Raw genomic sequence first — 26242 nt, forward strand, 5'->3', positions numbered from 1 at the left:
CCTTCCTGGAGGCGAGGTGTGCTGGAGGGGAGGCCAGGCAGGGACAAGGAGCACAAATGTCCCTGTGCTGGCTCAGAGCCCTGCACTGGGCTGCAGCTCAGCCCACACTGAGCTGGAGCTTAGCAAAGGCTCTGGTGCTGCTGGATGCTCTCCCAGCAGCTGCCACTCCAGCATCTTGGGGCTAATAACTCCTTTCTAAGACATTGAAATAATGTGTTGTGGGTTGTACTGATCACAGATCTGAGAAAGAAAATAACCCATGTGCTTTCTCCAGGGCTCCTGCCGAATGTGTTTCCAGAACATTCCTGCACATTCAACCCATGACGGTCTTTCCTTGAAAGAACAGACCTTCCTGGATTCCTTTGACTTGCTCTTTGGAATGGGAAAGTTTGCTCGGAGGAACTGCAGGCCTTTGAAGATAATTCATACATTGGTCAACAACTGTAATAATGCAGCTAAAATTACAGTGTGCTCCAAGCATTGAACATTAAAGACTCTGCACTTTATAAAAGTAATAAATCAAGCAAGGTAAGGGCTCAGCTCCTGGCTGAGTGCAGACAATGGAGCAGCTCCTCATCCCTGAGTGGCAGCACTTGGGGTTGTGCACTTGGAGTCCCTGAGCCTCCCGAGGCACGGGCTCAGCAGTGGATGTGGCAACGCCTGCTCGGGCTGTTCCAGGTCCAGAGACTCTCACCGAGCTGTTTATCATCTGAGGCTGACCCAGAGCGGCCTCTTCTCCCTTTCTGTCTCTCTCTCTCTTGCTTCTGACTCTGAACTCTTTTGTTGCTACCAACAGGAGCTATTTCTTCTGAAGCTGTGCATTGCTGGTGATGCGTTCTGAAAAACAAACCCTGTTTTGAAAAACAGGCGGTTTTTTGTGCTCAAACACAAAATCAGAGGGCTTTCTCTGACTTCAGCTGAGTTAGCAAATAGTTCTGCAAGCACTCTCACCAGCTGGAGGTAACAGCCAGGCTTCTAAGGCAGTCAACGTTCACATTTTCCCGGTGCTCTGTTCTCATGAGAATCCAGGAGCTGCCTCCTCCCACCAGCCTGGAAAGCCCTGGAAAACAGCACAAGCTGGGGCCAGTTCTTAGCTTTTCCCTTTGCAGCAGTCTAATACTGTACCTATAAGATTTAGAGGTTTTTTCTTGAACAGAGGACAAGCCCTTTGTCCCAGGTCAGTGCAGCTGCTGATTTAGGTCCTACAGAACAAGAGAGGTTCTGGTGTTTCTGGCAGGACTCAGCAGCACGTTTTTGACTTCCCCACACTTCTAACATGGAGAAAAGAGAGAAAAAGAAAATTACATCACTTCTTAGGTTGTTCTCTTGGACATTTTCCCCACTGTCTTGAGGTGGAATCATTCTCACGTTCCATTTTGCCATCACAGGTAATGGCTGGTCTGTGCAGTTGAGCTCAATAGTCTGGAGTAGCCCCAGTTCCTCAGCTCAACATCCCAGAAAAATGCCAGGGAAGGTGACAAAGAGCACCAGGACTGTCCCTGCAGCTCTGCCCTGTCCCCCATCCTGTGCATCCTCCTGGGCTTGTGGATCCACTTAGCTGACAGCCCCAGCTGGCAACAAAGGGAATGGGGAATGGAAATTTACTTCCATTTAGCTGCGACTGGGTTTTATGTGGAAAGTGCACCCCACCCTCCCTATCTGAGGATCAGCAGCAGCAAACTCCCAGCGCTGTTGCTCAAGGGGAGATCTCCCCTGTCAGGTTGATTTGCGATGCGTTTGAGTTGACAGAGCGCCCGGGGCAGGGGAGGAGGTGGGTTTGCAAAGGAAGGAAGGAAGGAGATTAAACCTCCATCAAAATGTGTGGTTACCTGTGTTCGGGAAGGGGAAAGGCAGTGGGGGAGGGTGGAAAGGCAGAGAACCTGGGAAAACTGCATTGCCAAATAGGGAAATGGGGAAAAGACAGAGGATTTACACAAGATCCAGGGCTTTCCGTGAGCTTCTCAAACAAAGCCCCATTAGGGCTCTTTCCTCCAAATCAGTCAAGCACCTGAAGGGAAGCTTTCCCAAAAACAGAGTCAAAAAAAAAAAAAATAATCCAGATTTTAAACAGCAGTGAGCACCCCAGGCTGGAAAAGGAGTGTGTCCCAATGTTGGGATACTCTAACAATGGGCAGCTCCATCGGAAGCTCTGGAAACTTGGATTGTTCAGTACCCTGACAATGGGATTGCAGGAGATGCCGATGCTGTCCTCACATTTGGAAACTGGTGACACTCTGTGCATGTTGGAGACACTCAGATATTCCCTGCTCCGGGCAAAAACAGGGAGTTACCACCGAGGGAATTCTGTCTGGCTCTTTCTGGTTGAAGTAGCATCTAAAAATAAGACCTTGAATGACACTGAAATGGCAAATAATAAGAAAACAAAACCCAAACAAAAAAAAAAAAAAAAAAAAAAAAAAAACAAAACAAAAAAAAAACAACCCAGTACTCTTTTTAGTGCTGTGCCTGCAGAAAAGTGCAGGAGATGATCTCAGGGCAGAAAAATTACAGCTCCTCCTTCATGGCCACACACCTGCGTATCCCTGAATTTGGCTTATCAGACTCAATCAGTGACTGAACCAAATCAAAAGCAGCTTAAGTGTTTCTATCAGGTGGTTGAAAGGCAAACTCCCCAGAGCTCTGCTTTCCCTCTTTTCATTCAAGCTTTTTTCCAGCCCTGGTGTCCATCACCCCCTCAGGCAGTGGCACAGGACCCCAGAAAGGATTGTGCTGCTGGTTCCTCTTCCCTCCTCTCAGAGGGAGCAGGTCACGGCTGGGTGCTCGGTGGGGTTTGATTTTCAGTCTTTTCAACTGAAACCATCTCTCAGAGCACACTTCTGCTCCCTCTCTGGCTCACCCCTCGGGTGGCACCTCCCCACATGGCCAGGAGCATATGCAGGGCACAGATTGTCGGGAATACGGGATGCAGCCTTCCCAAGCAGCAGCCAAACAACAAATACCTATCACATGGCTGGGAGAAATCTGGGAACCTTATGGATGCACCTCGCACCTCCTCCCGAAGCAGCTGCCAGGGAACTCACACTAAGGCATCACCAAGGACAATAAATATCCAGAAAGGAACAGGCTCCTTTAAGCAATGTAGGCAATAAATTTGAGTCCCAGTTTCAAAATATGAGCGTTCCAAAACCTCCCTCCCTCCTCCCCACTTCACAAACCGGGGGAGAGGATTAAGATCTATGGTTTCCATTCTGGCTCCATCCTGAGGATGTGTCCAAATGTGAAAATGATTCCTCAGGGAGCCTGGATTACAGGCACCACTCAGATTATGCACTTTCTGGGAAAAGGGCAAGGACTGACTGGTGGAAACATGGGGATGCTGTGCTGGTGACAGCAGCTCTTTGGGAGGAGATTTTGGGGCTGCCAGGCCAAGGCTGACCCTCAGTTTGCTCCTACCAACCCCAGTGGCAGCGTGGCTCAGTAGAGAAGGGCTGGTAACGATCCCATGCTGAGGAATTGCCTCGTAAAACCACCGGGATCAATAGGAAAATCTTCCTGCTAAAAGTCCAATTGATACCTCAGGACCCCGAGCTCACCAGGGCATTGTTCTCTGTCTCAACACCCGACATTCTTCTTTTTAATTGCCCACTGAATTAAAACTTTTGAAACTCCTTAATGACTGGATTTATACTTCATGAAAGGATCGTTTGTAATTACAGGCAGTTTGGGGAAGGGGGTTTCTCTTTTCATTCTAATTGCAAATAATTGACTGCAGAATATTTCTGAGCATTGCATTTTGAACAAAGATATCTCCTTTGAAGTCAAAATTCGGTTTGTGCCTTTCTGCAAAGGGGATGCATACAAAAATACGTCTCGCTTCTGGTAATGGGAATTTATTGTTATGGCAGCCAGCGCAGCACTCGATCAGAGCTGGACTTTCTGTGCAAAATGCTCCACTAAAAAAAATGGATGGTCCCTGCTTGGAGAGATCAGGAGGCATTTCCAGGGTGATTCAGTTACAGGGAGCCAGCAAAGAAATAACCAAGCAGGAAATGGGAAGGGCTGCATCAATCCTGACTGCTCCCAAACCCCCATTTTCCATACTTTCCTTTTCTACCCTCCTTTCCCTGTTTTCAAATGATTCCACTACACATTAAATTAGGAAGGGGACATCCACACTGTGGATTTTAATTCCCAGGGGAATTAATTAATACACACTGAGGCTGACCTGCTGGGAGAATGAGGCTTTCCCTGTGGTGGTGCACCTCCACCATTATATCACAGAGGGAGGAGAGTTCTGGGGTAAGAATCTCCCTCTTGAGCACGAGCATTTCAAAGGACAGGAGAATCTGCTGAAGGCTTGGGAAACATCAACACCCTTGGAGATGTTGAATGAAGCACAGATGGTTTAAAAGTGCCTGTGATCTGGTAATCTCTGAGATTCCTGCTCCAAGGAAGGCAGGAGGAGATCTGGAGGCTGCACACCGAGGTGAATTCTGTGCTTATTTAGGAAAAAGAGGATATCTAAGGAAGGGACATGCTGAAAGGAACACCATTGCCTGTGCTGCATCAGGAAAAAGTAACGTGAGGGTTTGTTCCAGGAGAGAATTTATTTATCTTCATTTTCTACCAGCAAAGCATGAAGCAATTTAAAGACATTGGATCATTCTATTCAGTAAAATAATAGAATTATTCAAGATGACTCGAGAGATTTGGGCCCAGGCTTGCAGGTTTTCATTATTTTCTCCATGGCCTTGAGGGTGTGATTCATCTGTGTAAACGTCTGGATCTGAACTAGGCACCTTAGGCTCCTCTGAGAGATAAGAGAGAGAAATCAGCACTTGCAAGGTGTGATTCATCTCCTCCTGAGGCAGACACCCAGGCTGGTCCCACAGAGCCCTTTGGAGCAGCCCTGTGTCAGTGAGGAGGAGCAGAGCTGCCCCAGCCCTGCCTGCTGAAGGGTTGTAACCCCAGCTGCTGGAGGAGTCTCACTTCTGGCTGGCTCTAGGAGAGGAAATGTGGATGTGCCTCTGATAGTACAGACACAACCTAAAAACCAGCCCTAGACCTGTCCGTTTACTTAGGAAAAAGAAAATCAGTCTTCCTTCATCTCCCCAGTTTGTGCTCCTTGAAATCTGTGGGACATGAAATTTTATTCCAGCTATTGAATAAAATATCTTCCCTGTTCTTGGTTGCTTAAATTTCAGTAGCCTGTCATCATCCTTGTGCTTTATGAGCTCCCCCATAAGAAAGGCAGCTGAGGATTTCTGGATCTTCTTCCCTGCTATATTCCAGATGAATGTATCCTAGATTGAGTTTGACAGAAGCAGTATGAGTTCGATTGTTCCTGGAATATCTCATCTGTAAAAGAAGAGGAGAAATCAATTCCCCAGAATACCTGGGGGAAGAGAACAGGAGGAAACAACTCCCTTGGAAAAGGAGGTTTTGCCATGATGAGGGAGTGAGGAAAATACAACTCTGGGGTTGTTTTGCCAATGCGCTCTTGCCTGTCCCAGGGAGCCTGGCAGAGACCAGGCTGGAAGAAAGCAGCAGGGAAAAAAAAAACATAAAAAAAAAACCCAAAAAAAACCCAGCAGGGAGTAAAGAAGGCCAGCAAGAAATAACAATAATGAGAAAAATGTCACATAAACTGTGAGCGCAGCAGAGGCAGCTGCCTGCCCCTGGAGGGGCTCAGTGCGTGCCGCGGCCTGCGCAGATTCCTGCGGCCTGCGCGGCTCCTGTGGGGCAGGCCCCGGCAGCCCGGAACATTCCAGGGCAGCCATGGCCTGCCAGATTGCTGTTAACTGTGAGGGGACACTCATGGGGGAGTGCCATGGCCCTGCCAGCCTGCACAGCACAGGGAGATGGGGCTGCTTGAACACCCCAGAGCTCCTTGAACACCTCAGAGCTCCTCAGAACCCCAGAGCTCCTCACACACCCCAGATCTCCTCAGAACCCCAGAGCTCCTCACATACCCCAGATCTCCTCACACACCCCAGAGCTCCTCAGAACCCCAGGGCAGCTCCATGGCACGTGCAGATGCTCAGACAAGGGGCAGCAGGACAGGTTGTGGCAGGACAAGTGGAGACATTGCTGTTGATCCAAAGGGGTCTAAGCCCACACCAGCCAAGCTGATAAACGTCAGGCTTCCCCAGCTCCATCTGCCTGGGCCCAGAGCACCAAACTGAGCGCTGCCTCCTCGGCTGCTGCTGCCTGGAGAGCTCTGGAGCGACATGTCCCAGGCTGACCTGGAGCAGAGTTAACTGGGTGAATTTGTCTCCCTGTGTTCTGTAGGATCCCCAGCCTGCTCTAAAATAAAAGCTGGAAGGAGTGGATGGGTAGGAACTGAAAGCACATAAAGGCTCAGCTCAGCAGATCTGTCTTTGTGCTGTCTCCTTCCAGTTCTCATCTGCTGCCTGCTGAGCTGACAAGAGGTGCACTCCAGCTCGGGTTTTTTTTCCTTTTGCCTCCTGTTGTCTTCACAGAATTTTAGAATATGCTGCCAGATGCTCATTCATGCCAGAGCAGGATGAGTAATAGTTTCTACATTCCGAAATGAGCCCCTCTGATTCATGGTATGTGCAAGTCATTTTCTGCAAACACCAAGGGAATCAAAGTTCCTCCTGGGCCCCCTGTAGAAAGATGAACATGCCAGCAAAACCCTGATTGGGAATGTGGGCAAATAATGCTGGTTTGTGTGTTTGCTCTTTGCCTGCAGTTCTTCCTCTCTGAGCAAAGCCCATCAGCATTTCCATGGATATTACATCCATTATCATAATGAGGAGGAGGTAAATCTTGCTCACCATCTCCTTGCTAATTCTGCCCCGACTGTGCTGCTGTAATCTCCTCCAGATTGCATCTTCTGCAGAGATGCAAGGGCTGGAGTTATGAGATCATGGCCAAAGAAGCCCCAGGTTTGTAGCCATGGCTTTATATGGTTTTTCTGAGGAAAACACACAGAGGAAACCCATGAAATGTCTGCTTTTTCTTGTGTTGCTTCAGAACTAAGAGACTAGTAAATCACTGCTGAATGGGATGCTATATGCTTTTCTGCCTCTATTATGTATTATGGGGAAATTAATAAGTAATGGGATTTGCAAGATGAAAAGCAAGGAAACCCACAGGGTAGGTGATGGAGAGGCATAATTTAAAAAGTCAATGAAAGGTTCCGTTAAATCACGGCTAAATTATGCTGATATTCACCAAAGTCCTATGGTGAAATGCTTTTTTCATAAAATATTGAGAGTCCTTTCTGCAGTGACAAATGAAGGTTCTCCCAGTCCTGGAGGACAGCAGGAGCTGGAGATGAGCCCTGTTTGCCAAGGTGTGAGGTGCTGCACCTTCAGAGCACTGGCTCACCTTCCCCAGAGCTCTTTTGGGAGCTCTGTCCCTCAGGACAGGCTCAGGGAATGGGCTTCAGGCAGAGGGATGAGCAGAGGCAAAGCTCTTCAGGGATAAGTACTGCTTGCCTGTCTTTTAATGGAAAAAGAAAGGGGTTTTTCTCCTCATTTGAAGACCAACAGGAGCTGGGCCTTCAGACAGGAGCATCCGTCCCTATCTTACTTTCTAACAATAGGTGTCTTTCCAAAGGAAACCACTCCCCTAAAACATCTCAGATTCAGATAAAGCTCCCATCTTGCAGAGTTATGTTCCCATTTGCATCCAAACTCGGTGTCTGACACTTTATTTTTACAGTGCAACAGAGAGAAAATTTGCTTAGAAATAGCCTGACAAGAGAGGCTGGGATTGAGGAGCTTTACAGCCCATTTTTACTGGGTGATTCCACTTTTATCACGCTGGCATTTTCCTGAGATGCTGTTACAATTGCCCATTGTTCTCTCTTCGGTTTTCACTGGGGCAAATCCCGGTGCCCTCACAATTTTCAATCTCCACTCTGCTCAGCCCCAAGAGGGACATTTCCAGTGCCAAAAACGTCAAAAAAAGACACAAAGGCCTCATTCTTGTGTCCTTTGGGGCTCTGAACCCTTGAGCATAAAGGCAATGGGGGGAAAGAATATTTCCAGTGAGGTGAGCACATGGAGACCCTTCCTGCTGCTCTCCCCATGCTCCAAACTCCCCAATTCCAGCTGGGCCCCGGGAATCTCCCAGCACTGACAGGATCAGGGCTCCCAGAACTGCCCCGTGGGGCAGCATTAAAGCCTTGCCCTGCCCGATTCCTCCTGCAGGGAATCTCTCCTGTTCCAGGCAGAGCTGCTCGATTGTTTGCAATTTCCCTTTCTGAGGAAGACAAGGATCACTGCAGGGCTTGGGGCATTTTCCAGCAGCTTCTCTGGGCGCTGCTCTGTTTGGGTTGGCGCTGGATTTATCCCCAGTGCAGGCACCGACTTGATCCGAGGGGCTGGGGGTGGCTGAGTGCTCAAAGGGGCTTTGGGTCGGAGCTGTAAGGAAACCTGGGAGGGACGGAGGTTTCCTTGGGGCTGGTGCTCCTCTGTGCACACCTGACGGGGGGAGGAGGAGCTGCCTGTTGTTTTAAGTCTCCTTTTTCTTCTGTGCTGTGTCTGGGCAGGACCCACACGTCTGGAATGCACCTTAAAACAGCCTTATCTGCAGAACCCATCATTACATGGCAGGTGCTGGAGCCTACTTGATTTTCTCATTTCTCTTCTGTTTCTTCTCCTCCTTCTTCCCTCCCCCTCCACCCCAGGGTAGGAATTTCTGAACCCCAACCAGGGAACCTCACACACCTGGACTCCACTGACGGCTCCAGCGCAGGAAAGCAGTGGGAGGAAGAGCATGAAAAGCCACAACAGAGAGGCCATGGGCTAATCCAGAAGACAAATGCCCGTAATATCTTAAACTTGCACAGAAACGTAACGTTAACTTCTCTTCCCATTTACTTGCCCTAGTCCATGATAAAGACACCTTGTTTCCTCAGCAGGCACTCTCCAGAGGTGGTGGCACTTGGCTGGAAGGATGATCTGGCAAAATTCTGTGTCCAAAATTGCTAAAATGAGCATTTAGTGCCAGCTCTGCCATCAGTTCAGTTCAGGGAGAGCTGCTGAAGCTGCTCCAGCCCAGTCAGCCAGTGCACGAGGCTTAAACAGGACAACAGAGCTTTAACCTGGACAAGAGGAGCCACAGAATGCCCCTGGCCCTGCTCAGGGTGCAAAGCTGATGCTCTCATCCTCTGACAACACCAACATGTCTTTGTTCAGAGCTCTGTAACGGCAAGGGCTGGTTTACAATCATTTCCACACTCTGTAAGTGAGTTTAAGCCATCTAGGAGTCTTTTCTATCTTTTGTGCTGCATTTTTGTCCCATCAGAGCCGGGTGCTCAGCTTCTGCAGTTATTAAAGCATCATTTGTGTGCTTGCAGCAAAGGGGGAGTGAATGCTGCAAAGCCAGGACTGCTCTGACTTGGGAGAACTTCTCAGATCGAAGATTTGGGTGCAGGATGGGCATTTAGAGGAAAAACCCTGCAACGTGCCACAGATCAGCACTGACTGCACCAGATCTGTTTGAGTTAACTGCAAATACTGTTCCAGGATCAGTCCCACAGAACTTGCAGACTCACCATAGGAGGCTGAGCAGCAAAAGAGAATCTGTTGCAGTCACTGATGCTTATTTTTGGTTATTTTCTGCTCTGAACTTGCCTTGCTGCACTCCTGGGCTCTGAGATTTCTGTGAGGACGCTGCACAGCAGCAGCAGGAAGGCAGAAGCTGCAGAGCCCCAGAGCCCCAGAGCCCCAGAGCCCCAGAGCCCCAGAGCCCCAGCCCAGCCCGGCAGCTCCGGGGTGGATTTGGGAGAGCAGAGCCTGGCGCTGTTCTGACTTGTGCAGCAACCACCCAGCCCAGGAAAGCCTCAGGATCAGAAATATGCAAAAATGCTGCAACTGTATTGCCTTTGCTCTGCCAGGCCTGAAAACACAGCCCCCAGTTATGCTTTCCGTGCTGGAAAACCCCAAAACCGCAGCGCACGCGGAGCCGCTGGGGTGAATTAAAGGCGCTTTTATCCCTCAGAGCTCTCGGGCTGGGGGAGCAGGGGGCACACAGCCCCATCTGGGAAGGGTTCCAGCACCTCACAACGTTTGCTGAGCACCCCACACCATCCCAGCCCAATCCACACCACAGGGCTCTGGGAATGTCCCCAACCACCTGGAACTGTCATCCCCGGAAATCCAAATTACACCATCGTGGGGCAGGAGAGAAACCTGCTGCTTTCAAAGCCTCCTGAATTCCTCAGGTTTAATTATCTTACTGGTTCACTTCTGGGAGAAAAAAAAATCTGGCTCATAAAGTTACTTCAGGTCTGTGTTTGAAACAATCCCAGGAATAAATGAATCAATATGAGAAACTAAACATAGAGAGGCATTTTGGGTTTGTTTGATTCTTCGAGCTTGGAACAATTTGGGAAATCTGCATAAATTATTTGAATAAAATTGCCACTCAGCAAATTCCTGGAGTTTCACCTTTGTCTTTTTTACTCTGCCTCTCTTTCCTGTACTGGACATTCAGGAATAAAATCTGTTCTTACACCAAGGTGTGCAATGGCCACACACCCACTGACACTGGGTACCAGTCTCACCCCAGAGCTGGGAGGCAGCGAAACTCTGCTTGTGCTGCCTGTGCAGAGGCTTTGGGGAGCTGGATTTAGCTTTATTTTTACAGCTGAAATGCAGAAAGAGAAATTCAAATCAGGGAAATGCAATAACATCCAAGCCTGCTGCTCATCAGCGCATCACCCCTTAAAGAACAGAGCCCTTTATTAAAAAGGACACGTCTGATTAAAAAGATATGAAACAAAAGTGATTTTTAATTTTATTGGGGAGCCAGAGTCATTGCCAGAGACAGCCCATGGCAACATGTGATGATGGAGACGAGGGAGGGCGGCGAAGCACCAACACAAATATGGAGTTAATAACTTTTTCACTCTTAGGGAAAGTGCTGTTCAATTCCTGCTGCTCCAGGCGGGTGCAGCTTGAGTGGAAATTTAGAGAAATTACATCCACCTGCTTCCATCTCTTCCATCCAGGGCCAGATCTTCAGCCAGCGTAAATCAGTTTATCTGCATGCAGCCAGGCAGATTTATGCCAGCTGAAGACGTAGCCCCTGGTCTTGCACTTCACGGTAAGGAGCTTTAAAATACAAATGAGCGTGAACCCCTTAAAATATTCCCCACTCCTGGAACTCAGGAGGAAAACCAGACTTCCCAGGCTGCCTCAATCATCCCCCAGCCTGTGCTGCCCTTGGGGTGATCGATGGCAGGATCCAAAGGTTCAGCCACGAGCAGCCCCAGGCAGAGGGCGGCTGTGAAAATCCCTGCCGAGCTCCAGGCTGATTTGCTGCTTCCTCCTTCTGGAAGGGATCTGGGATAATTCCCTCAAAATGGATCAGATGAAGGAGCTCAGACAGGGCAGGGAGGTGTCACATGAAGCTCTGAGGCTGCCCTGGCACACACACACACCAGGAGGGACCTGTGCCCGTGCCGTCCCAGCCACAGTCACAGGATGGAGGTGCAGGATGGTTTGGGCTGGAAGGGGCCCCAGGCACCACCTGGCCAGTCCCAGCACAGAGATTGTGTCTGAACCGTGTTTCCCAAGAAGTGCCTTGAGGACAGACAGACACCCTTAGAGGCAGGACAGGGCCAGGTCACTCAGCCCTGGGTCTGGTTTGGTTTTCAGTGGCAAAGGAGGAGTTTGGGTTTTGCTCTGCTCACAGTGGAGTGAGTCCTGGTTGGTTTTTTCTGAGAACACTGAGAGATGTCTGCAAAATCACTTTCTGCCCATCCAAGTCAAGATAAATCACTCGTCTCTAGAGCAGTTAGTGCAGACTTTTCCACTGTTCATGAACTGAAGTCAACAAAAAAAGATTACTTTCTAACTGTGAAACAGCTTTCAGTCTTGGCTGAATGAGACACGTTCCCTAAAGTAGCACCTATGTTTATATTTAACACTCATTTCTTACACATCCAAAAATGCCCTCTCGGAACATGAAAATACAAGATAACATCAGGGAAGGCAACCAAACACCTCCTCACTCAATCATTAACAGAACAATGCCAGACTGGGATTCTGCAGAAAGCCCCACTACATCAGCTCTGCAAAAAGCCAGAATGTAAAACAAGGTCTCCTGTGGCAGGGATTTTGCTGAGAGTTAGAAATCTTCAATTTTTAAAGAGGCAGAGGGATCCAAATCAAAATTGAGCTGCCTCTCCTCCTCCTCCATCTCATTACAGTTGTCATCATCAAAAATCCGAGCCGAGGTGGCACCTCAGCCAGGAGAGGCTGGGAGTGATGCTGCACAGTGAATAATGCAGGAGAACATCCAGCACAGCAGCTGCCTCTGGTGCTGCTGGCAGGTGGGAGCAGCCCAGCATCTGCACAGCACTCACAGCCCTGCATTTTCATACCCCCAAGGTGCGGCCTGAGCTCCTGAGGTTGGCACTGCCCTGGAGAGGAGAGGAGAGGAGAGGAGAGGAGAGGAGAGGAGAGGAGAGGAGAGGAGAGGAGAGGAGAGGAGAGGAGAGGAGAGGAGAGGAGAGGAGAGGAGAGGAGAGGAGAGGAGAGGAGAGGAGAGGAGAGGAGAGGAGAGGAGAGGAGAGGAGAGGAGAGGAGAGGAGAGGAGAGGAGAGGCTGGGCTTCACCTCCTCCTCCTCTCCAGGTGGGGTGCAGCACATGGGGCCTCTCTTTGACTTTGCAGCTTCAAAGGCCCCCCAGAGAAGGGGATTTTGCCTTTGGAGGTGTCACTTACAGACACAGAACCAGAAATTATGGGTTGTTCCCTTCAAAGCTTCAGATTCCAGACTGTGTCACACATGCACATCCCTGCCCCATGCACATCCCTGAACTCAGCCAGTGCTCACTTGGCCAGAGGAATGGAGCCTCAAATTACAAATTGTTTCTCTAAACCCCATTTAAAAGGCCGTGGGTGTTACTTTAACACATCCCACCACAACCAAGGTGCACGCACACAAATATTTGACACGCAGGGCAGAGCCTGGACGGCCCCAGCTTTGCAGGAAGGTGGCACCGGCCGAGCCCAGGCAGGCTCCCCTCGCAGCCGAAGCTGTTTTCTGTGGCTGTGAGCGGGCACTGCGGGCAGGAGAGCTCACGGAGGCTCTGCCAGCGTCGAGAGCATCCCCGACAAGTCGAGGCAGCCCCGAGCGGCAGGAGCTGGGGTAGGGAGCGTTCCCAAAGGCGGGCCCGGCCCCGGCTGCAATTGCTGCTCAGATAAGCCGGCGTGTTGCTGCTTGCCGGGCAGGGAAGGGCTGGGGCTGCTCCCGGCGCTCCGAGCCCGGCACAAAGGCCAGGAATGAGGCGACAGAGCCCCGCGGAGCCCGGGGCGTGCTGGAACAGCTCCGCAGCCCGCGGGAAAGGCGCTGAGCCCCGGCACGGCTCCGAGCATCCCCGCAGGCTGGGCAGGGAGGGCTGGCATCCCGGGATGGGCACCGCGGGCACGGGCACGGGCAGGGAGGGCAGGCATCCCGGGATGGGCACCACGGGCACGGGGCAGGGAGGGGCTGGGCTGGACCAGAACCTGGGTTATGGAATCACAGAGTGGTTTGGGGTGGGAGCACCTTAAATCGCATCTCATCCCAGCCCCTTACCTTTCACTGTCCCAGGTCTCTGGGCAGCAAAAACACAAAAAGAGCCCCCAAACAGAAAACGAACCTCTCAGTATTTTCAGCTTCACTCATCACAAGATAAATCATGTCATGAAAAAACAAATCCCCACTGCTTATCAGGAAGTGGATTCAAGAAAGGCCAGAAAGGGATGAAAAAGCCTCCAGAAACCAAGGATACAAATTAAGCCCAAGTTTTGCACTGCTACATTTTGAAACTCAGCTTTGTCAGCACTTGCAGAGTTATGAAGAGGGAGCCAGGAGCTCTCTGGTGTTTTTGGGATCACACACTCACAAGCTCAGGAGCAGCGATTGCACAACCCCAGGGCAGCCACACTCAACATTTCACAAGGAACCCCAAGTTCTCCCAAAATGCCCAGGCTGGCGTGAGTACAGAACCACCCTGCTCTGTCCGGGGCTGCTTTCCTGAAGGCTGAGGGAGGAACATTTCCCTCCAGTCAGGGAATCTGTCACTAGAGGCTGGCAAACCCCCCAGTGCAGGGGGCAGAGCAAAGCTTGCCCTCCGCCACGTCTGTGTTTCACCAAGGAAGAAGATCCAAGGCTGGGGCCCACAAATTCCTTGGAAAACAAGTCATCCCACCACCTGCAGAGTTTTCAGGCTCTTTAAAATGCCTGCAATTGCAGAATGTAATTTTTTAGCATTGTTTTGAACTCCAGAGCAGAGGGAGGAACGTTACCACCACATTTTCAGGAAAGAGTTGCTGTGTAATTTAATTTCCCCGTGCATTTCTGCAGTATAAGTAACAGAGATCTCTGCAGACGTTTGTCTGTGCCTGTGACTCACTTGTATCAGCTGCCTTATGTGTTCCCTCCTCAGCCCTGAACTTCTGCCATCAGGTTTTTCCTTTGCTTGGGAGCACGGGAGGCAAAATTCCAGCCCAGGACAAGGCAAACAGGGCTCCTAAAACCCATCTGTGCACAGAGGCAGAGACATCCAGTGATCTGCACGCTAAAGCAATGCAAAATGTTTCTTTCAGGGCATTAAAATTCACTGAGGAATCAGAAATTTCATCTCCTTTGCTTAAAAGTTCATTCTCTGTGAGAGCAGATGCTGAGACTTTTTTCTTGCTTTTTTTTTTTTTCCTTTTGCAAACATTAAACTGAAAAATACACTCCTTAGCAATGCTCTGGTGGCTTTAGACCACATACATCAGCTTAAAAGGTTTATTTTTAAATGACTGCTGCATTAGTTTTGTCAGCAGGGTGATTCATTCTGCCTCCTCACCACCACAGGCAGCTCCAGAGCAGAGGGTGGGCACAGCGAGGGGTTAATCCTGCCCTGACTGGGGCTGCAGAGCTGATTGTGCCCGATGTCTGCAGCAGGTGGGTCTGGAGGATGCATCTCTGCACAAATATCTTTGTTAATCAGGTTTAGACAGAGTTTACAGGTAAAACTCCCTGACAGCAACGAGCTGCCCAGCCAAACACTCTGTTAGGGTTGTTGGTCTGATCAGTGACCCTGTGGTGGGGGAAATCGTCTCCTAAAGTTCTGTTCCACTGCAGAAATCCAGGACTTACTGTAAATCTCAGTTCTTGACCTCTCGCAGACACAGAAAGCACAGGTAACCCTCCAGTAATTAAAACACAGCCACTCTGTCTGATCTTCAAAGGCAGAGCAGGCCTGGCTCCCTCCAGAGCCTTGGGATGCTGCTGTACAATTAAGGTATAAATCAATCTCTAATTATTTCCTTTGAAGGTTGTTTAAGGCCTTCCCCCGTGCCAGCCCCTCTGGAAGGGCTGAGCAGAGATGGGGCAGCAGCTGCTGAATCTCCTCCTCCTGGGGAGCCCTGCAGAGCCCGGGCGGGGGCCCTGCCCAGCCCCGCTGCTGGGACAGGAATTCTCCATCCTCCCAGGGAGGAGGAGTTGGCACCGGGGCTCCTCATTGTCTTCCCAAGGAGCTCCAGCTCCAGATTTGCTCACTTGAGCAGCACAACTGCATCCCGCCACCTGCACCAGCCCCGGGCTTGGCACGGCCTGAACGCTCCAATTTATTCACTTTTTCTGTTGTTCCAAGAAAAAATAATCATTTTATCTCCACCACAAACCTGCCTCACACCAGCACTGCTTGGGGGCTGTTGTTTTTCCAGTCACTGAATGAGAAGAGCCCATTTCAGCTACACTCAAAGGCTGTGCTGCCTTCTCCTCCCTGGTTTATCACCTCGGGATTTGGCTGGTGAATCACACAGTGAATCATGGCACTGTTAAGGCTGAAAAAGACCATTAAGAGCAAGTCCAACATCAGCCCAGCACCAGCACTAGTCCATGTCCTTGAGAGCCACATCCACACCTTTAGAACAATTCCAGAGATGGGGACTCCACCACTTGGACAAAAAGATTCCAAAGCTCGAAATGTTAATTTTGGAGCACGCGTTTCTCGCTGTTCCCAGAAAAGCTGGGTGAGAGCAGAGAGAGGAGCAGCAGAGGGGAGGGACTGGCTGGGAATTGCTCTGCTCCCACAGCCCCCTGGCCAGGAGCAGGGCAGGAGGCAGGGGCTGCTCCAGGATCAAACAGCAGCTCTGGCTCCATTCAGAGCGGCCCCAGGGGCTGCTCTGCCTGTCGTGCCCGTGGGAGAGGGAGCAGTGCCCAGGGAGGGGGCAGCAAGGGCTGAGCACGGCCAGGGAGAGCAGGGCAATCAAAGCAGGGCTCCGTGGTGCCCCTCTCCGGCATGGGCACAGCAGCAATGCACACTCTGGGACTCTGTCCAGCCCTCACTCCCATGCAGCAGCTGCTTTATAAATACATTTTCACAGCCATAAACTTCTGAGGCAAAAGTGAAAAACCCCGAGAGATTCTTCTCCAGCTGCTTGTGGAGTGGATTTACAGTGGGCAGTTGCAGGAGACGCGGCCCTGAGCTTCCCTGGGCCGTGTTTGATGTCTCAGACCTCCAGACCCTGTAAATTGATCCCATTTATGGGACAAATTTAGAGGTCAGAGCTGACAAAGCTTCAAGACCACACAGGTTTGCTCCTCGGGAGCCGAGGGGTGGAATGTGCCTGCAGAGCCTGCGGGGCAGAGCCTCCATCCCCTGACACGTTTCCATCAGCAGGGCTGGGCTGTGCAGCAGCGCTTTCGTGATGTGCTGGCAGCTCTTCCCACCTAACGGGGACGTGTTGAAAGTTTAAAGGAAGGGGTAGTTGACATAATTGGGTATTATGGAACAACAGGACATTCCTGCAGCTCCCTGTGCCCCAGCCAGTCCCTCCCTGTCTGTCCTTGACAGCAGCAGCTGTAAACTTTAAAGGTATTTGTTATTTTCCAGTAGGAGATAAAACAAATAAAAGGACCGATTTGTATCTGAAAGAACAACAGTGCCGGCTTCAAACTGTGCAGAGTGAAAATTGTGGCAGGTTTGGCTCTTGGTTTCACAGAGCCCTGAGAAAATAAAAGCAGGCAATGAACACTGATAACCTTCAGTTCTTATTTGTCACATGAAAGACACTGACTTCCTTTTCTCTGAAGGTACTGCAGGAGCCACATTTATAGAGTGATGTGCTCACCTCTGTGCTTGAAACATGTGGGCAAAAATCAGAGATTTTCATTCCTGACTGTGGGCACTTGTGCTGGAAACTGCTGCTCAGGGCAAGTCAGTACAGCCCAACTTAGAGCAGCAAACCTTGTGACCTGTGTCACTGCTAAAGCAGCCTGGCTTTGGAAACTCCAATTTACCCAATAAACAAAAGGAAAATCACAATTTGTGTGCAGTTGAAAGCAGTGTGAAAGAACAGGAGTACATTGTTAGCACACAAAGAAAACAAAAGAGCAGTGAGGTTTATTTTTTTGTTATTTAGTTATTTACACCCTCCTCCCCTGGAAGGGCAAACCAGCTGGAATATTTCCCTTTGTGCAGATGAGCAGACCTAGAGGACCCAGAGCTCTGCCTCCCAGGATGTTTTGGCTAAATGCAAGGCATGGGCACCTCGAGCCTGGCAGGAAACCCTGCTGTGCCCACCCTGCAGGGCAGCCCCAGTGCCAGCCAGGGGTGGGCACCCCCTGCCAAAGCAGGGCAGAGATAAAGGGGCAAGGAAAGGAAGGCTCCAGAGAGGCACAGAACACACAGAGTCCCACTATGAATGGGATTCCTTTAGAATGGAAATGAAAACCAGAGCATGGAGGCCCTTGGACAGAGCATCCCTGCATTTCCCAGAGTTCTCCTCTCAGAATTCTGTACAGGTTTATACCCCAAAGGCCAGTTCTGCCACATGAATGATGAGTTTACAGGGGTTACATCACAGTCCCTATCTCACCACTCACGGGGCACTCAAGAGCCAACACATCTCCCATTTCTTTAACAGCTTTGGAAAAGTAAGATGAAATATTTCTTGTATGGAGAGGTGCGTTTAAAAAAGGCAACTGATGGGGCAAGAATGAAAGTGGGCATATTGAAAACGCTCTCCTACACTTTGGATTAACACTTTGGGTTTATACCAAGCCCCGGGAGCGCAGGACGAGGAGCAGCAGGGCAGGCTGGCGAGTTCTGGGGCCGTTCGGGAGCTTTTGGAGCGCGGGGCGGGCCGGGCCGGGCAGGGAGGAGCCCGCAGCTCCATTGGCTGCGGCCGCAGGTGAGCGCGGGGATAAAGCCGCACCTGCGGGCCCGGGAGGGGCCGGGACGGGACCGTGCTGTGCCGGGCTCCCGCCCCCGGGGGCTGCTCCAAGCACAGCCCGAGCCCCCAGCTCAGCCCCCAGCCCCAGCTCTGTCCCTCGTGTCCCCAACCTGGCTTTGTTGTTCTGGCTGGAGTTCAGCGCCGCGGGACGGGACTGGGACGTGCCCAGCAGAGCCAGGTGAGTGAGCGACCCTCCGGTGTCCGCAGGGCTCGGGGACACCTGGGGCAGGGCGTGCCCGGGGACACCTGGGCAGGGATGGGGACACCTGGGGGACACGGGCGCAGGATGCGCTAACGAGCTGCCCTAATTAACCCGCTCCTGCGGCAGGGTGCAGCTCGTTCCCTACAAACACCGAGGAGCTGCCCTTGGCTGCGGGGCAGCAGAGGCCAGGATGTGGCTTCTGAAAGGAAAAGTGAGACCTTCCTAAGCAGTTCCTGGGATGTTTTAAGTCCTGGTACAGGTATTGAAAGCTGCAGTTGATGGTACATGGGGAGACGTTCCCAAAGCAGCAGGAATGTGGAGGCTGCTGCTGTTTGAGAACACTCAGGTTCAATCACAACTGTGCAGTTGCTCTGGACTTGCACTGGTGTGACAAATACCAGACCTGAGCCGCTGTCCAGGCCACCATTTGTAAGGATTTAACTTCTTTTCAATCGGTTGACTCTTCTCTTGATTTTCTATGTGAATCACTTAAAATTGTTCCTTATCCAGTGGTATCCTAAGAAGTGAAACATTTGGAAAATGGTCACACTTGGTAGTTTGCCTTATGGAGATGATTTTATTCTGCTTTAGTTTGAGTTTGCCAAGGTCTTTGAGGTCCAAAGTCATTGCGATGTGGTGCTATGGGATGCTGACGCTTACTTTGGGTGAGCTCCCTCCTGGTCTCTGGGATCAGAGGGACCGGGGGCTCAGGCTGCCCCTGCCCCTTGCTGTGGATCTCTTGTTTGTGTTGGCTGCTGAGTTCCAGCAAAAGTGTCCAAAGGCTTCTCTCACTTTCCAAGAGAGAATCAGAAGCTTGGACCTCAGTGCTGCTGAGCAATCAGGTTCCTCTCCACGGGCAATGCAAGGGGTAAAGCCAATTTCAAATGTAACTGATTCTTATGGGGTAAAACTTCCTCAAAAACCAAGAGAAATTTCCCTTTTGAAAGAAATAGTAGCCAATTGCAAGGAAAACATTTGGAGAAGTGAGAGGATAATGTCCGAGAAAGGCAGGGAAATAACAATGGAACCTCTGAATGAGCAGGAGCAGCCCAAAGGCTCTTGCTGGGCACCACACCTGGATGGGGCTGTGGAAGTGCTGACTCTGGAATTCAGGGGGTCAGAGCTGAGCCCCTACCCAGGGACAGAATTTATTTTGTATTTTCTCTCAGGATGGGGAGCTCCTGGCACTTCTCAGAGCACGCAGGGCATGGCACTGAGTTTGCAGAGTTTGCCATCCCTGGGGAGAAGGCAGAGCCCTTTCAATGCTCAGAGCATCTGCCTTGGCTCCCCCACAGACAAAGGAACACAGAAATGTTTGCTCACTTGCTCACGTTAAAGTTCAGGCAAGTCCAGCACAATTTTAGCTGACCTTTAGCTGAAGGTTTGCCCTTGTGAGGATGCACCAGACCTTTGCTGCTGTTCAGGTGAAGCTGCAGCCTGACCCCCAACACTTCTCCCCAGCAAAAAGCAAAAATCAAGGGGTATCTCATTAAAATTTAAAAAGCCCAACTCCCCACACTTTAAATTGGCTGCTCAGGAGTGAGGGGAGCCGTTGGAGGTGGGGCTGGTATTTCGGGTTTTTATTAGCATCGATTTGATGTGCCATTCCGCTGATGAGCACTTTGATTTAATGATGTGAGCTGCTCCCGAAGGAGGCTGCAGCTGGGCTGCGAGGGGTTAATGCCCCGCAGCTCGGCAGAGGCATTGAGGGGCGAGCCCGTCCCAACTTGCCCGATAAAAGGCGTTTCAAAGCAGGCAGGATTGCACGGAGGAATTTCGGTTGATGGGTTCCTGCCGAGGCCACCCTTTCTCAGGGCTTACCCAAAGCTCCCGACAAGTCCTGACACAGCCGGGGAGAGGCTCCGAGCTCTGCCTTTAACAGCGAGAGAGAAACACCCCGAACTATTTGTTCTGCTAAATCGTCCATCAGCACCTCCGCGCTGGGGTTTGTGGGCTGGGCTTTTGGGTGGTTTTGGTTTTTTTAAAATTCAAGTGCAGGCAAACGTTGCAGTTCGCCCTCAAGGCAAGTTTTGCGCCCTAACCTCTCTTTTCCCAAGCTGGGAAGTGTAAGCCAATTAAAATTGGAAATCTGAAGTTCTCCAAGAGCGTGGGAGACTTGCCAAAAGTGAGAGCTGGACCCTCCTGAGAGCCCCGGGGTTCCCAGGAGGGAGGAGCTGGGAGCTTCATTTGGCAAAGCCACCCAAACTGGAAACACCATTTGCAATTCCTTGTTGGGATGTGGAGAATTTCCATTTCATTCATGGAATTTGTGTGTTTTGATGTAGATTTGTTTTGGTGATTGTGGTTCTTTAGAGGAGAAGCAAAATGCAATGCTAAGGATATGCATTATATTCTTATTTATTAATTTTATGTCTATATAAGGTAAAATATTTAATCTATAATCAGATTCCTTTGCAGGAATCTCAGAAATATCTTCACTGCACAGATGAAGGGATGGGTTGGACTTTGATGAGGGAATATTCCTAATAGCCTTAATGTTCATTATTTTTGTCTCTTTCACAGATGGGAAGCTCTCAGGAAGAGGCTGCACACCTTTTAGAGCGTTTTTAACTATTCAAAACTTGAGGGTGCCCCAGGGCAGTCCCATGAAATCCAGGACCCATCTCCCAGAAGAGACAGGGGCAGCCTGGCTGGGAGAGGGTTGAGTTCCCTGCTCTGTCCGGGCTTCCCAAATTAATGGGATTATCTCTCCCCTATCTGGGCTAAAGGGAAGCAGTACCTTAACTCACTCCCAGGATGGCCAGAGGTCTTTAAAAAGCTCCAGCACTTGAGGCAGATCGCCTCCAGGCATTCCTTGGGTTTGTAAATTCAGGGTTTAAGGCGAAGGGACCCTGGCCATCATCTGGTCGCACCTCCCTTGTAAAACCATGAAAGACAACAGCACCGCCTTGAGCAGTTAATTTGCAGGAGCTCCTGGTTTTGGTTTTTAATTTGCCAGCTCCTGGTGGCTGGAGGGCCCTCAGTAGATGCAGAACGTGAGTAATATGTGCCACATCCCGGGGCCAGCTGCTCCCACAAGGAACAGGACAAAGTGGCCAAAGTGGCTGCTGTGCTCCAGGCTAAATTACAGAGGTGAGCACCAGGGATGTGTGGGGGGAAGGAAAAGGAGGATTTCAGCCCACAGAACCCCTCCAAGCTCCGAGTGCACACCTCCACACACACCTGACCAGCCAGGCCTCCCTAACACCCCCAAGCACCCCAAACCCTGCCCGTGCTCCGAGGGCAGTGAGGAAGGACACCCATGGGTTCTGTTGGCCTTCATCCCACCGGAGTCTGTCTCCAGGGCAGTGAGGAAGGACACCCATGGGTTCTGTTGTCCTTCATTCTACCAGAATCTGTCTGGAGGGCAGTGAGGAAGGACATCCATGGGTTCTGTTGGCCTTCATCCCACTGGAGTCTGTCTGGAGGGCAGTGAGGAAGGACATCCATGGGTTCTGTTGTCCTTCATCCCACCGGAGTCTGTCTCCAGGGCAGTGAGGAAGGACATCCATGGGTTCTGTTGTCCTTCATTCCACCGGAGTCTGTCTCGTAGCTAACCAGATTTCAGTGGAGTGAAGCACAAGAGGCATGGAGCTGAGCCAGCACCGAGGAGCTGCTGCCCTGCAGAGGGGGGCACCACTGGAAATGGGGTACACCAGCAGAGACCACACTGCAAACAGAGAGGAGCAGCACGAGGAGCTCTGCAGTGACCCGAGTACCTCCTGAAAATCCGCAGTAAGCACCCTCTGCCAGCATGTACTTCCTTTCTTCATCATGTGTAAAGATTAAAAGTCTACAAAGACCACAAGCTGCTTTCTGGAAGGTTTAAATACCTTATTAGCAGGAAATTAAACCCTAAAGTGGATAAATGAGCTGTGTAACCTCATCCCTTCAGTCATCTTCCCGTCAGGATGGGACAGCCAGGGAAGAAACCAGAAACGAACCTTGCTTCAGTGCACTTGCACCAGTGCATTCCCTCAAAAATCCCTCCCTACAGAATCCCAGCCGCGCCTCCTTCCCTCCAAATCCCCTGCCACACCACCCTCAGAACCTGTAAAAAACTCCATTAATATTTTAGACCCATTTACTTAGTAATAAAATGAATGTAAATAAGATGGAAGTTGAGGGAGAACTCAGATTTTTCAGGCTGAGCACAGGATAGATCTTTCAAGGTGTCAGTGTAAATTCCTTGAAGGTTAATGCAGTTAAACATATTTGATGCATAAATGTGTCACATCTAACGCTAATCATTCACCACTTGTAATTGCCTTTTCAAAGTCCTCACCTCCCTGAGACAAATGCAAAAAGAAATGAGATCTGGCAAATTTAAAACAAAAAAACAAATAACGTCTCACTCCCATCAGGATGTATTATTCGCCTTGATAGATTTAGTAGCAGATTTCAGGAATTTATTGTCCTGTATTATTTCTCAGCTGCCTGCCCCTTCTCTCTGTTTGGAAAAGCATTCAGGAGCCTCTTGCTGATGGTTTTTCCTACAGGAACAGAGCACAGGAGAGAGCAAAGCCACAGCCACCATCTCCCCCTGCCCTGGTGCTGAGCTCTCCTCTCAGCAGTGCCAATCTCTGGTGTTTATTCCCAGAGCCACTCCTGGTTGAACATCTCACAAACCAGGTTGTCCTGCTCAGTGCTGAGCTCACCCTCGAGCTCAAACCAAACCGTTCCAGCTGCAGCCTAGAGCACAGGAGGTTTGCAGATGGGGCTCTGGCCAGCCCTGCCCTGGTGCAGCTTTCTGTGCTTTCTTGTCCATCTCGTCCTTCCTCTCTTGAAATTCATCACCACCAGAACCAGTCCTGGGAGCTTTCCATAGAATGGTTTGGTTTGGAAGGGATCTTCAAGGTTCCACCATCCCAGGCTGCTCAGAGAATCCAACCCAGCCCTTAACGCCTCCTTTTCCTGAAGGGCTTTCCCTCAGAACCTCTGGGAGCTCAGCAGGCCACTCTTTGCAGCTCTGGTGGTGGGTGACAAGGACACTGGGAACAATTTGAAGGTTTTTTTCCTTTGTTTTTCCAGCAAAACAAGGAGTCCAAGTGCACCAGGGTAAGTCTCGCATGTCAAGCACAAGTGGATGACAAACACACAGCTTTGTGTATTTACCAACTAAAATCAATAAAACAAGGGGTCCCGCCTTGCCCCAGGTGTGGAGGGCAGAGTTCTGTGCTTCTGCTGAAGATCCATTGGAGCACTTTTGCCTTCCTTCCTCCCCTGAGCTCCCCAGCCTCCCTCTGCAGGGCAGGAGAGGCCAGGGCACGAGGACACAAATAAATCTGGGTATTAAAGACGTGCTGGGGACATTCACAGCACCACAAGGCACATATTACTCATCCATTTGTTCTTTTTCCCTGTGTGAAGGACACTTTGGGTAACAGTTTGCATCCAGTGAGGCAAGGCACGTAATGAGGCAGCAGCCAGGCTGGCAGAGCCGTGCAGAGCCTGGACAGGGCTCTGTCAGCTCGGGCTGACTTAGCAGAGCTCCCTTCAAGCTGACAGGTGCTGTGTAAATGCAAGCTCGTTATCAAAGCAGCCACGGCTTGCTGCTCACACTGATGTAGCACCAGAGACAGGAAAAACCCTGCAGTCACTCTTTGGAGCAATGTCTGCAGTCTGAGACTGAGCGTTGCCAGGCCTTGGAGAGCAGCTGGTGATACAGATCTGGCACTTGAGACAGGGGAAGGCTCCTCTCAGGGGACAGCAGTGACAGCAGGGCCCAGCAGCCAGCAAGTGCCAGCAGCAGGGTCTGCTCCAGCACTGGGGAGCTCCTGGGGCAGCTCATCCACCCCCAGTGCCCTGTCCTGGGGCACCTCATCCATCCCCAGTGCCCTCTCCTGCTGCTCCTGGGGCACCTCACCCCAGTGCCATCTCCTGCTGCTCCTGGGGCAGCTCATCCATCCCCAGTGCCCTCTCCTGGGGCATCTCATCCCCAGTGCCCTCTCCTGCTGCTCCTGGGGCACCTCACCCCAGTGCCCTCTCCTGCTGCTCCTGGGGCACCTCGTCCATCCCCAGTGCCCTGTCCTGGGCACCTCATCCTCAGTGCCCTCTCCTGCTGCTCCTGGGGCACCTCACCCCAGTGCCCTCTCCTGGGGCAGCTCATCCTCAGTGCCCTGTCCTGGGGCACCTCACCCCAGCGCCATCTCCTGCTGCTCCTGGGGCACCTCACTCCAGTGCCCTCTCCTGCCTCAGTGCACTTGCACCAGTGCATTCCCTCAAAAATCTCTCCCTACGGAATCCCCAGCTGTGCCTGCTTCTCTCCAAATCCACACCACCCTCAGAACCTGTAAAAACTCCATTAATATTTTAGACCCGTTTATTTAGTAATAAAAGGAATGTAAATAAGATGGAAGTTGAGGGAGAACTCAGCTGTTTCAGGCTGAGCACAGGACGGATCACCCTCACCCCCAGGGCCCTCTCCTGCTGCACTTGGTGACACCAAACCCTGAACAGCTTCTGCCGCTGCAGCTCGGTGAGGGAGAATCCCAGACAGGGCTGGATTTGGGGCACCTTTCCTTGGGGTGTGTGTGTGCTGAGGTGCATGAAAGCCCTCAGGCACGGGTACCCCTGATCTGTTGGAGGAAAAGAATCACACAAATAATCACACAAATAATCACATATGACACAAATAATAACATAGATAATAACACAAAGAACAACACAAATAATAACCCAAACAATGACCCAAATAACCCCGAGCAGGGCAGTTCCCACTCCAGGTTCACTGGCTGGGAGCAGCAGCACAACATCAGCGAGTGCTCACCCTCTGCAGCCTCCTGGGAAAACCTGAACTGTCAGGAGCTGAGGGATGCCTGAAACAGCACGGAACCAGGCTGGCTGGTTCCAGCAGAAAATCTGTCCTTCCTGAGTATTCCCCAGAGGAAACAAGGTGAGGAATGGCACTGCTAAGCCCAGGGAGACACGCTGCTGGAAAAGGCACGAGTGTTCAGCTTTTTTAATGGTTACATCTCCGTGTTGTGCCTCAGTGCCTCACTTAAAGCAGTTTTGATTGAGGAGCCAGCCAGGCCTCGAACAGCATTTCACTATAGAGCTCCCAGCCCCTCGAGCTGCTCCACATAAACGCTGCCTTGCCTGGTGTTAACTTAGCCCAGCTCAGAAGCAGAGGGGAGGTTTGGATGAGAGGCCCTTTAGAAACCCTTTACAAATGTAGATTTGATTGACTGACTGATTGAACTTAATTGCAGACATTCTCCTAATTGTACACTTAATTACTGACACTGTGTCAAAAGATTTCTGATGCAGCACCTGGAGGACAACCTTGCAAGTGCCAGTCGGAGCCAGCTGCACCAGGCGTGGGGAGGTGCCACAGCTTGGAAAGGGGGGGGGGGAAATCATAATATTTTAATAATATACAATTAGGGCTCCACCCTCCCTGCACCAGGCTGTGCACATGCACACAATCCCAGGCCGTGCCTGGGAGCAGAACAGGAACAAAGGCTGGGTAATGACAGCCTGGTGACAGTGCCACCCTCTGCGAGCATCCCGCAGGGACGCAGGGAGGGCACGGTGCCAGCGGGGTGGCGGCGCTGCCACAGCTGCAGGGCACCCCAAACGGGGGAGCTGTGGGTGGCAATGGGGAGCAGAACAAGTGTGGGAGCTCTGGGTGGGGATGGGGCCCCCCAAATGTGGAGCTGTGGGTGGGGATGGCAGCAGAACAAGGAGCAAACCCGCGGGGCTCAGTTTGGGGTTCAAGCCCTCAGATCCTCAGTGGCACTGTGGGGTCACTGCAGGTGTCCCTGGGGATCCCTGCCCGCCGTCAGAAGTGGCTGCAGGAGCTCTGAGTGTTCTCCCTCACTTTTCAACGCCAAAAGGAGCCTTTTGGTGAATGCCAAACCCCGAAGCAGAGCCCAC

General features: G+C 51.0%; 1 long non-coding RNA gene across 1 annotated transcript; it reads left to right on the forward strand.

The window, feature by feature from the left end:
• Positions 1–18191: 18191 nt before the first annotated feature.
• LOC134430271 (uncharacterized) lies at positions 18192–22484 on the forward strand. The gene is made up of 2 exons (XR_010030786.1): positions 18192–18340; positions 20888–22484. It is a non-coding gene; the product is annotated as an uncharacterized LOC134430271 (long non-coding RNA).
• The last annotated feature ends 3758 nt before the right edge of the window (positions 22485–26242 follow it).

Source organism: Melospiza melodia, chromosome 28 (genome assembly GCF_035770615.1).
Source record: "Melospiza melodia melodia isolate bMelMel2 chromosome 28, bMelMel2.pri, whole genome shotgun sequence".
Taxonomy (NCBI): domain Eukaryota; kingdom Metazoa; phylum Chordata; class Aves; order Passeriformes; family Passerellidae; genus Melospiza; species Melospiza melodia.